Consider the following 17032-nt stretch of genomic DNA (forward strand, 5'->3'; position numbering starts at 1 on the left):
CCACCCCGACTTTAGCATAGCCACATGGAATCGGATGCCATGGATGGTTTCTTAATGTGAATTCGGTAAAACAACACCGACCCCGCCTTCATGGATATGTTCTTCATTTTCCGGTGTCGCTCACAATATGTCCTATCTTTGATATCATCCACGGGGTATCGAGCCAGCAGTGCATCGTCGGCCCGGACCCCTGTGGAACCCACGCTGCTTTTCCACATAGATGGGACGGTACTATCCAATGCTGGATTTGCTTGTTCCTACCGCGGAGATGACCTTTACTGGTTAATTGTGTCTAGTTGCTCATGTCGCCGCTTTAACATGCGGTGCAACTCCTCATTCTTTGTTTCTATACTCTGAATACGGTATGCAACATACTTCTTTTTTTCTCTGGCGGCTCCTATAAGTGTCGTTCCACTCTGAAAACACCTCAACCCATGGAACAACGCTTTTGCCTCGTGTTCGTCCTCCGTGTTCAGGATTCTTGAGGGCGCGTGTAAGCTCGTCGTTCTCTCTCTCGGGCTGGACCAACCCCTTTCGAGAAGTAAAGCATCTGAGGCTATTTTAAGATATGCCTTTACAATAATCTTCCCTATCGCTGGTCCAACTTTCCCCCATGCGCATAAAACCCATTCTTGCACCTTTGTGGCAAATCTGTTGTAGCTGGGATGACCATCTTGGCCTCAGCTGCTTCCCACTTAGGCATAGCTCTCTTGTAGCCACCTATCCCCAGAACATGGTGATACTGCTTTTTCTCAGCATTTATCTTATTTTTTCTCGAAATTTCCAGAGCTTCAGTCAATTCCTTGTACTCCACAAATGCATCCGAGTGAGCTTTTATATTTTCTAGTGCTCTAGTGTATTCTGGAGTCTTCTTTTTTGCCTTGATGTAGCCGCTGTAAAATCTTTTCTTCCAGCTCTGGAATTTTGTGGCCATCTTCTTAAGAGCAAATTGCTTGACTTTCAAACGTTTGCTATCCGTGAGACCCTTTGCGTATCCCAAAGAAAATTTTGTGATCTTTCGTCGACATAAATAACTCATCGATCTATCTTTGGCTTATTCTGTTCTCGAATGGTGATCGGGATTTAGTGACTAACAAGAACTCCACATTGATTTATAAATTTACGAGCATTTTGTTCACGAGAAATCGATTCTCCATCTTCTGCGACTTCATCGATGTTGAACTTTATGTCATCGTCCAACTTTTTGGCCCGGCCTCGTACCATTATAGGAGATTGGCTCGATCCGGAGGGCTAAAAGAGGAAACATTCATTACTATATATATATATATATATCAATTAATACATCTAATGATCACCACAGGCTTAATATATGTATTCCTCGCGTGACTTTGTTAATTGTCTAACATTTTCTTCGCCATCATCATTTGTTTGCCATTCATCTCTTGGTTCTTGCTCAAGTCCCTCACCTGACCTGTTCAGATATTGTGAGCCATCATCTTGTTGATTCTCTTGGTTTTGGGAGGAGCGTATGATGGCCAAGATGTCATCTTCATGGTACCTGCAACTATCCTCCATAGCTTAACTAATCTGGAAAACAACAAGAATATCACGAAAATATGGATCCAATTGGCCAAAGGGAAAACAACATTAGGATAATTATCTAGTGTATAATCTGGAAAATCTGGGAAACAACAACAACATCAGGAAAATCTGGATCCAATTGGCAAAAGTTGTTGGTAATCTCTTAGCATTCTTCAATCATTTGCACGAACATAGCACTATATCATTGGACAATATCCAATGACAAATTTCTCGTAGAAGCATTACCACATACACATATAAATTACAATCCATTCATACATATACTTGAAAGTGCACTAAGAGTAGTAAAATGGAGCAACACGACGGGCGATGAGAGCCGCAACGATGCCTTCAAGAAGGGAACGAGCTTCACCGTCGTCGGTCCATCCGAAGAGAGATCAAGTTTTCACCCCGTCCAACAGTCATCGCCAATGAATTCCACACCTCGATGACCACCCCACCGACATGGCCATAGTTAACAGGCAGCACCGTGCCACGACCTCTCCCCATGAGCACAGTGGCACCAACACGAGGGCCGCTACCCTGATATCCAAGACCCTGACACCACCTCACATGAGATCCCCGCTACCCCAACCAAAAAAATGAGTGGAAACTACATGACTTTTGCACGCCTAGACGTCCCTCATGCCAAGACCAATAGGTTGGCCAAAACTGGCCTCCATCGACCCATTCTATAGCCGGGCGCGATCCGAGCTCGATTCTGCGGCCAGCTGCGAGACAAGCTCAGTGAGGGTGACGTCCGTGGTCAACTAACGGTTCCTTGTCAAACCTAACTAGTGGGTTCTACTGCTTACTGACTCACTTAATTAAACGTGTTTAATTAATTTAATTGAGAAATTGACGACTAGCACTTTGGCGACGGCTGCTAGTCCTCACTAATGCGTTGGTTTCCGTCCAAGCTTAAAGGGTGATGTATGATGACCCACAAGTATAGGGGATCTATCGTAGTCCTTTCGATAAGTAAGAGTGTGGAACCCAACGAGGAGCAGAAGGATGTGACAAGTGTTTTTCAGCAAGGTAAAATCTGCACGCACTGAAATTGTCGGTAACAAGTAGTTGTGTGACAAGATGATTCGTAGCAAGTAGCAAGTTACAAAAGTAGCAACGGTGCAGCAAAGTGGCCCAATCCCTTTTGTAGCAAGGGACAAGCCTGGAAAAAGTCTTATAGGAGGAAAAACGCTCCCGAGGACACACGGGAATTTCTGTCATGCTAGTTTTCATCATGTTCATATGTTTCGCGTTCGTTACTTTGCTAGTTTGATATGTGGGTGGATCGACGCTTGGGTACTGCCATTACTTGGACAAGCATCCCACTTATGATTAACCCCTCTCGCAAGCATCCGCAACTACGAAAGAAGAATTAAGACAAAGTCTAACCATATCATTAAACTAGTGGATCCAAATCAGCCCCTTATGAAGCAACACATAAACTAGGGTTTAAGATTTTGTCACTCTAGCAACCCATCATCTACTTACTACTTCCCTATGCCTTCCTCCAGGCCCAGATAATATTGAAGTGTTATGTAGTCGACGTTCACATAACACCACTAGAGGAAAAAAACATACAACACATCAAATTATCGAACGAATACCAAATTCACATGACTACTTATAGCATGACTTATCCCATGTCCTCAGGAACAAAAGTAACTACTCACAAAGCATAATCATATTCATGACCAGAGAGGTAATGAGTAGCATCAAGGATCTGAAAAATAAACTCTTCCACCAAGTAATCCAACTAGCATCAACTACAAAAAGTAATTAACACTACTAGCAACCTTACAAGTACCAATCGGAGTCGCGAGACGGAGATCGGTTACAAGTGATGAACTAGGGTTTGGAGATGAGGTGGTGCTGATGAAGATGTTGATGGTGATGAAACCCCTCCGATGAGAGAAGTGTTGGTGACGACGATGGCGACGATTTCCCCCTCCGGGAGGGAAGTTTCCTCAGCAGGATCGTCCTGCCGGAGCTCTAGATTGGTTCTGCTCAAGTTCCGCCTCGTGGCGGTGGCGAATCCTCGAAAAAGCCTCCTCCTGATTTTTTTCGGAACGAAACCCTTCATATAGCAGAAGAGGGGAGCCAGTGGGCCAGCAGGGAGCCCACAAGCCCCCTAGGCGCGGCCAGGGGGGTGGCCGCGCCTACTTGGCTTGTGGCCCACTAGTTGCGCTCCTCTGGCACTTCTTCGGCCCAGTATTTTTTATATATTCCCAAAAAAATCCACGTTGATTTTCACGGCTTTGGAGTTGTGCGGAATAGGCATCTCAAACTTGCTCCTTTTTCAGGCCAGAATTCCAGCTGCCGGCATTCTCCCTCTTCATGTAAACCTTGCAAAATAAGAGAGAAAAGGCATAAGTATTGTACCATGAAGTGAAATAACAGCCCAAAAAGCAATAAATATAACCATGAAATCATGATGCAAAATGGACGTATCAACTCCCCCAAGCTTAGACCTCGCTTGTCCTCAAGCGAAAGCCGAGCTCAATAAATATGCCCACATGTTTAGGGAGAGAGGTGTCGACAAAAGAAGATATGAACATGCAGGCATCATGATCTTGATCAGAACAACAATACTAACATATAATCTCTCATGCTAAAGTGACAATTCCTTCACAACGTAAAGTATGGATCAAGAACCTTACCGAGAATTAGCACCCGATAGCCTTTAGTCATTGAAGCAATTGCAATTTATCACAACATCAGAAAGAGTCAAATAAGAGCTGTAAAGCAAATCCACATACTCAATCATCTTTTCGTTCTCTATAATTGCTACAACTCACATAGTACCCATGAGATCAAAGTTTCAGCTGAACATAGAGAAAGATAGGTGCTTATAGTTTTGCCTCCCAGCTGCTTACCTCAAGGGTAATGTCAACAACAATAATTCATGAATTCTTACCTCCGGGTTGACATACGAATATAGATCTTTCCCTAGCATATGACGTTAGCCAAGATAAAAGGCGAAACAAGGAATTGGTGAAGATCACCATGACTCTTTCAAGGGCAAAAAGTAAAGGTACAAGATAGGCCCTTTGCAGAGGGAATCAGAGGTTGTCATGAGATTTTGAGGTTTGGATGCGTGTCCTCTTAGTGCGGAGGAACGTCACTTTACATTGCCTCCTGTGATAAAGAACTTTATTATGCAGTCTGTCGCTTTTATGTCTTCCTCATCACAGGTTCGTACAAAGCTTATTTTCGAAACACTAATAGATCATACATATTAGGGAGAAATTTTAATTGCTTGCACCGATGACAACTTACTTGAGGGGTCTTATTCAATCCATAGGTAGGTATGGTGGACTTTCATGGCAAAACTGGGCTGAAGGTTTATGGATGCACAAGTAGTATCTCTACTTGGTGCGATAGTTTTGGCTAATATGAGGTGGAAGAAATCGTCATATGCTAAGGGATCTCTAATCATATAACATTGTTCGGAACCAAGCAAACACAATTCATTATGTTGTCTTCCTTGTCCAACATCTACTTCTAAGCATGCAATAGTTTAGTGAGTTTTCACAATCATAGATGGTGTCAAAGATGATATATTTATATGTGAACCTCTCCTTCCTTATCACTTCCTAATAATTGCAACAATGACCAAGGTCTACGTTTGTCTACCCTCAACAAGTTTCAATCAACATTCTTTTTATATGTGAAGCCATCACTTCCCATAAGATCATTACATGATCTTTCATGCTTTTGTTCTTTTCTCACTCTTTTGATCATGGCAAGAGGCAAAGCCCTTCAACTAAGACACTCTTTATTATATGGCTCACGAGCTCGAATACATCGGGGGTGACATAAAGCAAAACTCAAGACTAAAACACTAAGCCTTTGAATCTACTAGGGAAAAAGAAAATTGAAAAGGAACAAACTAAAACAAAGGTAAAGGCAAAAGATGTGATGGTGATACGATACCGGGGAAACTCCCCCAAACTTGGCACAAGCCAAGGGGATTGCCCATACCCATGCTTAGTTGCGTTCCTTTGGAGGTGATGGTGCTGGAGTTGTTGCAACCTTTGAGTCCAAGAGGGCCATCAATCTTTGATTTATTCCTTGGAGATCTGTGATATGTTTCTCCATCAAAACAACTTCACGAGTGAGATAAGTATTGCGAGCACGAGTTGTTTCACAAAACCTCAAGAGTTCAATCAAGGATGGAGACAGTAGGTAGAGGTAGGGTTGGAGGAAATCCACTTCTTCAATTTCTTCCTTGTGAATGCAGATTGTGCTTCATCCCACGCCTGATTCTCCTTCTTAGTTTTGCCCTTGGTTTTTTAGGTAGCCTTTCCCTGGCCTCCATGACCTCCATTCTTTTCAGATCAGCATTTACTTCTCCATAGACTTGAGGGAGATTGTTCTCCCCCACAGATTCCTGACAAGACATCTTGCCCTAAATCTGCGACAGAAAACAGGCTCGAAACGAAAACAGAGGAAATTCGCGTGATACGAGGGTCACACCTTATGGGATAATATATAATGATTTTTTCCATACCAGAAGGAGTACTCCGCACGAAAACGGAGTTCGGGAGGCACACGAGCTGGCCACAAGCCCCCCAGGAGCGGCCAGGGGGTGGGCCCGCGCCTGGCAGGCTTGTCGCCTCCTCCGCGCTTTCCAAACTACTTCCAATTTTTCTATTTTTTCAAATATTCCAAAACGGAGAAAAATTCCTACTGGAAAAGTTTTGGAGTCTTTTTTCTTACTGAATCACATACCTCTTCGTTTTCAGAGTCTGAAACAGGCTGATAAATATCCCTTAGGTATTCTTCTGGAGTTATGGTATTGATAATATTGCTTTCAACATTTATGGGAGTACCTCAAATATAATGCTTGATTCTCTGCCCATTTACAACTCTCGGACAATTACCTTTCGTGTTGTTGATCTTGATAGCACCAGAACGATATACTTCCTCAACAATATTGGGACCTTCCCATTTAGAGAGAAGCTTGCCTGCAAAAAATCTTAAACAAGAATTATATAGCAAGACATAATCACCTACATTGAACTCACGCTTTTGTATCCTCTTATCATGCCATCTCTTAACCTTTTCTTTGAACAACTTGTCATTTTCATATGCCTGAGCTCTCCATTCATCAAGCGAGCTAATGTCAAATAACCTCTTCTCACCAGCAAGTTTGAAATCAAAGTTGAGCTCTTTGATTGCCCAATAAGCTTTATGCTCTAGCTCAAGAGGTTAATGACATGCTTTACCGTACACCATTTTGTACGGAGACATGCCCATGGGATTCTTAGAGGCAATTCTATAAGCCCATAGTGCATCATCGAGCTTCTTAGACCAATTCTTGCTAGACCTGTTGACAGTCTTTTGCAGAATTAATTTAATCTCTTTATTGCTTAGCTCTACTTGACCACTGGACTAAGGGTGATAGGGAGACACAATTCTATGGTTGACATCGTACTTAGCAAGCGTTTTACGGAAAGCACCATGAATGAAATGTGAACCATCGTCGGTCATGAGATATCTGGGGAAAATAACTTCTTTAAGCATCCTGATAGAAGTGTTGTGATCAGCACTACTAGTGGGCATAGCTTCTACCCACTTAGTGACGTAATCAACAACAAGTAGGATATGAGTATACCCATTGGATTTTGGAAAAGGGCCCATATAATCAAAGCCGCAAACATCAAATGGTTCAATGACAAGTGAATAATTCATAGGCATTTCCTGACGTTTACCGATATTACCTATTCTTTGACATTCGTCACAAGACAAGACAAACTTACGGGCATCCTTGAAGAGAGTGGGCCAATAGAAACCTGATCGCAATACCTTGTGTGCAGTTCTATCTCCCGCATGGTGTCCTCCGTAGGCCTCTGAGTGACACTTATGTAGGATCTGTCCCTGTTCATGTTTAGGTACACAACGTCTAATAACACCATCTACTCCTTCCTTATAAAGGTGAGGATCATCCCAAAAGTAATGTCTCAAGTCAAAGAAGAATTTCTTCTTTTGCTGGTATGTGAAACTAGGTTGGTATATATTTGGCAACGATATAGTTTGCATAATCAGCATACCACGGTGCACTACGTGAAGTATTGATGACATTCAGTTGCTCATCGGGAAAGCTATCATCAATAGGTTGTCTAACCTAGACAAGTTATCTACTACGGGGTTATCAACACCCTTCCTGTTGACAACGTGCAAATCAAATTCTTGTAGCAAGAGAACCCATCTGATAAGTCTAGGTTTAGCATCCTTCTTCTCCATGAGGTACTTAATAGCAGCATGATCAGTGTGAATAGTGACTCTGGAATCAACTATGTAAGACCTGAACTTTTCACATGCAAACACGACTGCTAGAAATTCCTTTTCCGTAGTAGCATAGTTTCTTTAGGCACTATAGAGAGTTTTACTAGCATAGTGAATAACATTCAACTTCTTATCAACTCTTTGCCCTAGGACAACACGAACAACATAATCACTAGCATCACACATGATTTCAAAAGGTAAGTTCCAATCAGATCGTTGAACAATAGGTGCCGTTATCAAGGCCTTCTTAAGTATTTCGAAGGCTTCCTCACAATCATTGTCAAAAACAAAAGGAATATCCTTTTGCAAGAGATTGGTAAGAGGCCTAGAAATCTTAGAGAAGTCTTTAATGAACCTCCTATAGAAACCATCATGACCAAGGAAACTTCTTATACCTTTGATATCTATGGGGTATGGCATTTTCTCGATCGCATCAACCTTAGCCTTATAGACTTCAATACCTCTTTCCAAAATTTTATGTCCTAAGACGATGCCTTCATTAACCATAAAGTGGCACTTCTCCCAATTCAAGACAAGATTGGTTTCTTTACATCTCTGCAAGACTCGATCAAGGTTGCTGAGGCAATCCTCAAAAGAAGACACGTAAACGGAGAAGTCATCCATGAAAACCTCGACAATATTTTCACAAAAGTCAGAGAATATAGCCATCATACATCTTTGAAGGTGGCAGGTGCATTACATAAGCCAAAAGGCATACGTCTATAAGCAAAGGTACCGAATGGGCAGGTGAAAGTGGTTTTCTCCTGATCAGCTTGTGCAACTGGTATTTGGGAAAAACCAGAATAACCGTCTAGAAAGCAGAAGTGTGTGTGTTTAGACAGTGTTTCTAGCATTTGGTCGATAAAAGGCAAAGGGTAATGATCTTTCCTAGTGGCTTTATTCAATTTCCTAAAGTCGATCACCATCTTATAGCCAATAATAATCCTCTGTGGGATCAATTCATCCTTATCATTAGGGACAACGGTAATGCCTCCCTTATTAGGGACGCAATGCACCGGACTCACCCAATCACTATGAGCAACAGGATAGATGATACCCGCTTCCAGGAGCTTTAGTATTTCTTTTCTCACTACTTATTTCATATTAGGATTTAATCTCCTTTGATGATCAACAACTGGTTTGGAATCAGGATCAGTTTTAATCTTGTGCTAGCATAGAGTGGGACTAATGCCCTTAAGATCATCAAGAGTATATCCAATAGCAGCACGGTGCTTTCTCAGAGTTTTTAGTAACTTCTTTTCTTCATGCTCTAAGAGGCTAGCACTAATAATAACATGATATATCTCTTTTTCATCAAGATAAGCATACTTAAGAGTATCAGGCAACTGTTTAAGCTCGAACACAGGATCACTCTTTGGTGCGGGTGGATCCCCAAGCAGTTCAATAGGCAAATTATTCTTAAGGATAGGATATTATTCTAAGACAGCCCTATCTATCTCATCCCTTTCATCCATATGAATATAATTTTCATGCTCAAGCAAGTATTGCTCTAAGGGATCAGTAGGACGCACGACAATAGAAGCCACGGCAATAGTTTCATCCTTACTGGGCAACTCTTTTTCATGAGGTTGTCTACTAAACTTGGAGAAATTGAACTCATGTGACACACCTTCAAAGCCAACAGTGACAGTTTGCTTCTCATAGTCAATATGAGTATTGACAGTATTGAGAAAAGGTTTGCCAAATATGATGGGACAAAAGCTATCTTGAGTGGTAGCAAGAATGAGGAAATCAGTAGGATACTTCGTTTTACCACACAAGACTTCAACATCCCTAACAATTCCCATAGGAAAGATAATATCTCTATTGGCAAGCTGAATAATGACATCAATAGGTTCTATCTCAACAGGTGCAATCTCGTCTTTAATTTCATCATATAATTAAGGATTGAGGTATTGCACTAACACTAGCACCCACGTCACATAAACCATGATAGCAATGATCTCCTATCTTAACAGAAACAGGAGACGTGCCATCAACATGCCTATGTTTATCTCTAGCGTGAGGCTTAGCAATTCTAGCAGCATCTTCACAGAAGTGAAGATTATGTCCCTCAACATTGTCGGACAGGAGATCTTTGATAATAGCAATGCTAGATTCAACTCTAATTTGCTCAGGGGGTGTAGGTGTTCTAATGTAGCATCTACGTATCACAGGTGAAGCTTTAGAATGATCCTTTATCCTAACAGGGAAAGGTGGTTTCTCAATGTAAGCACTGGGAACAATAGGATCATTATAGGCAATGACTTTCTCTTCAACTGGATTGGGTTTAACTACAATGACTTCTAATGGAGGATGATATTTAAACCACTTCTCTTTGGGGAGATCAATATGAGCAGCAAATGATTCACACAATGAAGCTACTATCTCAGAGTCAAGTCCATACTTAGCGCTAAAATCACAAAAAGTATTTGTTTCAACACAGGATTTAACGCAATCAAACTTGAAATTCATACCTGACTCCTTACCTTCTTCAAGCTCCCAATCTTCAGAGTTGCATTTAATTCTCTCCAATAAAATCTATTTGAAGTCAATATCTCTCTTCATAAAAGAACCGGTACAAGAAGTGTCAAGCATGGTGCGATCATCATGAGAAAGCCGAGCATAGAAGTTCTGAATGATAATTTCTCTCGAGAGCTCATGGTTGGGGCATGAATATAACATTGATTTAAGCCTCCCCCAAGCTTGAGCGATGCTTTCTCTGTCACGAGGCCAAAAATTATAAATATAATTCCGATCACGATGTACTAAATGCATAGGATAAAACTTTTGATGAAATTCCAATTTCAACCGATTGTAGTTCCATGATCCAGTATCATCACATAGCCTATACCATGTCAATGCCTTATCCCTCAAAGATAAGGGAAATACCTTCTTCTTGACCTCATCCTCGGGCAAACCTGCAAGCTTAAATAAACCACAAACTTCATCTACATAGATTAGATGCAAGTCTGGCTGTGATGTTCCATCTCCTGAAAAAGGATTAACCAACAGTTTCTCAAGCATACCCGAAGGAAATTCAAAGCAAATATTTTTAGTAGGTGCAGCAGGTTGAGGAGAAACTCTTGTGCTTTCGAGGTGAAGATACCCCGAACAAGCCCCTTAAAGGATTAGTTTCCATAGTGACAAGTGACAATAAATTTCAGCACACTATATGAATGTTTCCTTACCAAGTTCCAATTACCAAAGGCGCTTCACTCCCCGGAAACGGCGCCAGAAAAGAGTCTAGATGACCCACAAGTATAGGGGATCTATCGTATTCCTTTCGATAAGTAAGAGTGTCGAACCTAAAGAGGAGCAGAAGGATCTGACAAGTGGTTTTCACCAAGGTAAAATCTGCAGGCACTGAAATTGTCGGTAACAAGTAGTTGTGTGACAAGATGATTCATAGCAAGTAGCAAGTAACAAAGTATCAACAGTGAAGCAAAGTATCTCAATCCCTTTTGTAGCAAGGGACAAGCCTGGACAAAGTCTTATAGGTGGAAAAACACTACCGAGGACACACGGGAATTTCTGTCATGCTAGTTTTCATCATGTTCATATGATTCACGTTCGTTACTTTGATAGTTTGATATGTGGGTGGACCGGCGCCTGGGTACTGAACTTTCTTGGAAAAGCATCCCACTTATGATTAACCCCTCTCGCAAGCATCTGCAACTACGAAGGAAGAATTAAGACAAAGTCTAACCATAGCATTAAACTAGTGGATGCAAATCAGCCCCTTACGAAGCAACGCATAAACTAGAGTTTGTGCTTCTGTCACTCTAGAAACCCATCATCTACTTACTAATTCCCAATGCCTTCCTCTAGGCCCAAATAATAGTGAAGTGTTATGTAGTCGACGTTCACATAACACCACTAGAGGAAAAACAACATACAACACATCAAAATATCAAACGAATACCAAATTCACATGACTGCTTATAGCATGACTTATCCCATGTCCTCAGGAACAAAAGTAACTACTCTCAAAGCATAATCATATTCATGACCAGAGAGGTAATGAGTAGCATCAAGGATCTGAACATAAATTCTTCCACCAATTAATCCAACTAGCATCAACTACAAAGAGTAATTAACACTACTAGCAACCTTACAAGTACCAATCGGAGTCGCGAGACGGAGATTGGTTACAAGTGATGAACTAGGGTTTGGAGATGTGGTGGTGCTGATGAAGATGTTGATGGTGATGAGTCCCCTCCAATGAGAGGAGTGTTGGTGATGACGATGGCGATGATTTCCCCCTCTGGGAGGGAAGTTTCCCCGGCAGGATCGTCCTGCCGGAGCTCTAGATTGGTTCTGCTCAAGTTCCACCTCGTGGCGGCGGTGAATCCTCGAAAAAGCCTCCTCCTAATTTTTTCGGAACGAAACCCTTCATATAGCAGAAGAGGGGAGCCAGTGGGCCAGCAGGGAGACCACAAGCCCCCTAGGCGCGGCCAGGGGGGTGGCCACGCCTACTAGGCTTGTGGCCCCCTGGTTGTGCTCCTCTGGCAGTTCTTCGACCCAGTATTTTTTATATATTCCAAAAAAAATCCATGTTGACTTTCACGGCTTTTGGAGTTGCGCAGAATAGGCATCTCAAACTTGCTCCTTTTTCAGGCCAGAATTCCAGCTGCCGGCATTCTCCCTCTATATGTAAACCTTGGAAAATAAGAGAAAAGGCATAAGTATTGTACCGTGAAGTGAAATAACATCCCAAAAAGCAATAAATATCAACATGAAAGCATGATGCAAAATGGACGTATCAATGTAGCACAACGATGACAAGTATTTCTCTTAGTTATGAAACAAAGGTATCAATCCACTAGGAAGTCCACAAAACTATGTAAGTAGCACCTGCACACAAATAGAAAATCCTCGCAACCCAACGCGTGGAGGGGTTGTCAATCCCTCGTGGGTGAAGTTAGGATATATTGATAAATGAAAATAAGAGTGATAGCAAATAGAACGCAACAAGGTATTTTTGGGTTTTTCGATAATATAAATATAAAATAAAAGATAAAATAAAATAGAAACGTGAATAGCAAAGTAGAGATTGCAAGTAGATGATGTGAAGTAGACCCGGGAGCTGTAGGTTTCACTAGTGGCTTCTCTCGAGAAAATATCAAATGATGGGTCAACAAATTACTGTTGGGAAATTGATAGAAGAGAAAATAATTATGATGATATTCAAGACAATGATCATGTATATAGGCATCATGTCCAAGACAAGTAGACCGACTTATGCCCGCATCTACTTCTATTACTCCACACATCGACCGCTATCCAGCAGGCATCTAGCGTATCGAGTTCATGGAGAAATGGAGTAATGCCTTAAGAATGATGACATGATGTAGACAAGATCTATTCATGTAGGAACATACCCCGTCGTTTTATCCTTGATAGCAATGATACATGCGCGTCACGTCTCTTTGTATCACTGAGATTGTGTACCGCAAGATCGAACCCATCACAAGGCACCTCCTCCTATTGCAAGATAAAAGATCAAGTTGGCCAGACAAAAACCAAATATCAGAGAAGAAATACTAGGCTATAATAATCAAGAATGAATATTTTTTCATAGATCTGATCATAAACTCACAATTCATTGAATCCCAACTAACACCGCAAAAGGAAGAGTTACATCATATGGATCTCCAAGACACCATTGTATTGAGAAACAAAACAAGAGAGAAAGCCATCTAGCTACTGCCTACGAACCCATAGGTCTGATATGAACTACTCACGCATCATCGGAGGATCGCCAATGAGGATGGTGAACCCCTCTGCGATCGTGTTCCTCTTTGGAACAACCTCTAGATTGGATTTCATGGCTACGGAACTTGCGGCGGCAGAAAGGATTTTTCATCGACTCCACTAGGTTTTTCTTAGTATGGGGGTATTTATAGAGCTCAGAGGCAGTGGAGGAGGCGCCCGAGGGTCCCTCTAGACACGAGGTCGCGCCACGGGCCTCTGGCACGCCCTTATGTCTAGAAGGCCCCGTGGGCCTCGTGTGTTGCTCATTCTTAGCTCCCAAGTTTCCTTCTGGGCCAAAAAAATCTCCATAAAGTTTCATGGCATTTGGACCTCATCTGATATGGATTTTCTGCGAATGAAAAAAAAACATAAAGTGGCAGTAGGCACTATGTCAATAGGTTAGTCCCAAAAAATGATATGAAGTTGCTATAAAATGATCATAAAACATCCAAGAATGATAATATAACAACATGGAACAATAAAAAATTATAGATACACTGGAGACGTATCAACATCCCGAAGCTTAATTCCCGCTCATCCTAGAGTAGGTAAATGACAAAAAAATTATGTGGAATGTTGCCTCTCAAGTTCATCATATTATTTTTCTTTCAGCATGGACATATGGACTTATAGATGATACAAAGCAATAGTCTATAGTTTGACATGAAATTTTTAATAATCAAGCATATGAACAGGCCACAAAGTCTTTCTAAATATCAATGCTAAAGAACATTATCCCTAGTCCATCATGCCATATCATTGATCCATTCATGCAACCCACTTAAATATTAACTATATCCAATTCTCAAGTATGATAATTTTGTTCCTTAGTTTGTTCTTTCTAAGAGAAGATGGAGACTCAAATTCCAAAAAAATACATAAAGTAAACAGATAGGTTCTTTGTAGAGGGAAGCACGTATTTGTAGAGGTGCGAGAGCTCAAAGTGAAAAACTTAGAGATAAAATTTTCAAGGGTGGCATGCTTTTCCTGTCGATGAGAACAACTAAGAGTTTCCAATATCCTCCATGCTAAACAAATTATAGGTGGTTCCCAAACAGAAAATAAAGTTTATTCCCTTTCCACCATTCTTTCACATTCCATGGCTAGCTGTATCCACGGGTACTACCCGTACCAACACTTTCCAAGGAATTTATTATTTGACAACATCAAGTATTTTTTCTTTTTGGGAATGGGCATTCCTATTACCGCACATGTTGTCGTGCATTGACAAGTGAATTAACACTCATATTGAAATAACCTATTTAACATGGAAGATATCAACCACCCCTTGCCGCTACATCAGCGGTACGGGCACACAAAACAAAAATTTATTTTGAACAATAGAGTTGGCACTTGCAAATTTACATGGAATGACATTGAAATAACGCATATAGGTAGGTATGGTGGACTCATTGGCACAACTTTGGGTTTAGTATTTGGATGCACAAGCAGTATTCCCGCTTAGTACAAGTGAAGACTAGCAATAGATTGAGAAGCACCCAACAAAGGAACAAAAATTATCATAAGTGAACATTAAACATAACTAACACCGAATAATGCAACACAAGTAGGATGTAATTTTATAGCATAATTATTGACTTGATGTGCATGCATAGGGAATCACAAACCTTAACACCAATATTCTTACCAGAGTATAATTACTCATCAATATAACTCACATATTACTATTTTCATATCGCAAAACTATTGCAAAGAAGCAAACTTAATATACAATGATCTTCATGAAAGTTTTTATTATATATTTCCTGGGCATTCATCGCTTTGCAACTAATTTTCATTTAATTCCAATTGCCATGGCAAATAACAAGCTCTCAAACAATATAAGTGAAGATCGAGAGCACAACTTTCTTTAAAATTTTCAACTCTCAAAAATTTATAAGTGAACTTTCAAAATAATCTAAGTGAAGCATGAGAGAAAATTTCTTTAAAATAACAGGACCACCGTGCTCAAAAAGATATAAGTGAACTACATGAGCAATTCCATGGCTCAAAAAATTCAAGTGAAGCATATAGAGTGATTCTAACAAATCATAGAAGAACTTAGCTCTCTCAAATGGGTGTGTCAAGCAAGGTTTATTATGACAAACTAAATGGCAAAGAAAACACAGACACAAATGATGGAAGAGGCTCCAAGAAAAACTCATTATATGTGACGAAAAAAATATAGGTCCAAGTAAAATTACCGATGGTTTTTAGAAGAAAGAGGGGATGCCTTCCGGGGCATGCCCAAGCTTAGTTGCTTGGTACTCGTTAGATACTGCCTTGGGATTCCATGGGGAATCCCCAAGCTTAGGGTTTTATCACTCCTTATTCTTTCATCCATCGTGATCTCACTCAAAACTTGAAAACATCAATCACGCAAGACTCAACAAAATTTTCATGAGATCCGTTAGTATAAGAAAAACCAAACATTACTTTCGGTACTATTGAAAACATATTCCAATTTTGTTTTTGCATTATATCTACTGTATTATAACTTTACCATGGCTTATAACCCCTGATAAAAACCATAGAATCCTTGAAACAAGCACAAACACAAAGAAAATAGAATATGTTAAAAACAGAACATTATGTAAAGATTTGAATTTTACTCATGCTTGTGTAATTACAAAAGTTCTAAAAAATTAGTACAACTTAAGGAATTTGTACATCAGTCTTTTGTAAATGTTCCACACACTTTTGACGTTTTTGTTATTTTTAGGATTTTTTCTATAGGACGCAAAAGTTTCTGTTTTACAAGAGGATTAAATTATTACAACACGATTAAATCAACCAACACCCACATGATTCCAATGGCTTTACTTGGCAGAAAAACTAAATAAAACACAAAAAACACAATCATAATAGTACAATAATTGTGTAGACACTCAAGAATAGAAAGCAAAAGTGAAAAATAAATTTTATTCATTGGGTTGCCTCCCAACAAGCTATTTCTTTATAGCTATTAAGATAGGCTTGAGATTTGGTTCATGCTCACATGAAAGATAGTAGTCAAAACAAAAAGAGAGCATAATGTAGCATAAGACAAACACATTTAAGTCTAACATACTTCCTATGCATAGACATCTCATAAGAAAACAAATTAGCAAGACAACAAACGTCTAACATATGCATGGAAGAAGAAAGAAACAATAACAATCTCAACATGAAGAGAGATAATTTAGTAACATGAATATTTCTATAAGCATATTTCCCTCTCTTATAATAGTCACATGTAGGATCATATTCATATTCAACAATATAGCTATATTATAAAATATTCCTTCATGATCCACATGCATAAAAGTTTTATAATCTTCCAAGGTAGTGGGATTAACATTAACTAAAGTCATAACCTCTCGAGACCCACTTTTGTCAAAACAATCATGAGATAGATAATTCTCCAAAACAGTGGGATCATTATTACCTAAAGTTT

Source organism: Hordeum vulgare, chromosome 4H (genome assembly GCF_904849725.1).
Source record: "Hordeum vulgare subsp. vulgare chromosome 4H, MorexV3_pseudomolecules_assembly, whole genome shotgun sequence".
NCBI lineage: Eukaryota > Viridiplantae > Streptophyta > Magnoliopsida > Poales > Poaceae > Hordeum > Hordeum vulgare.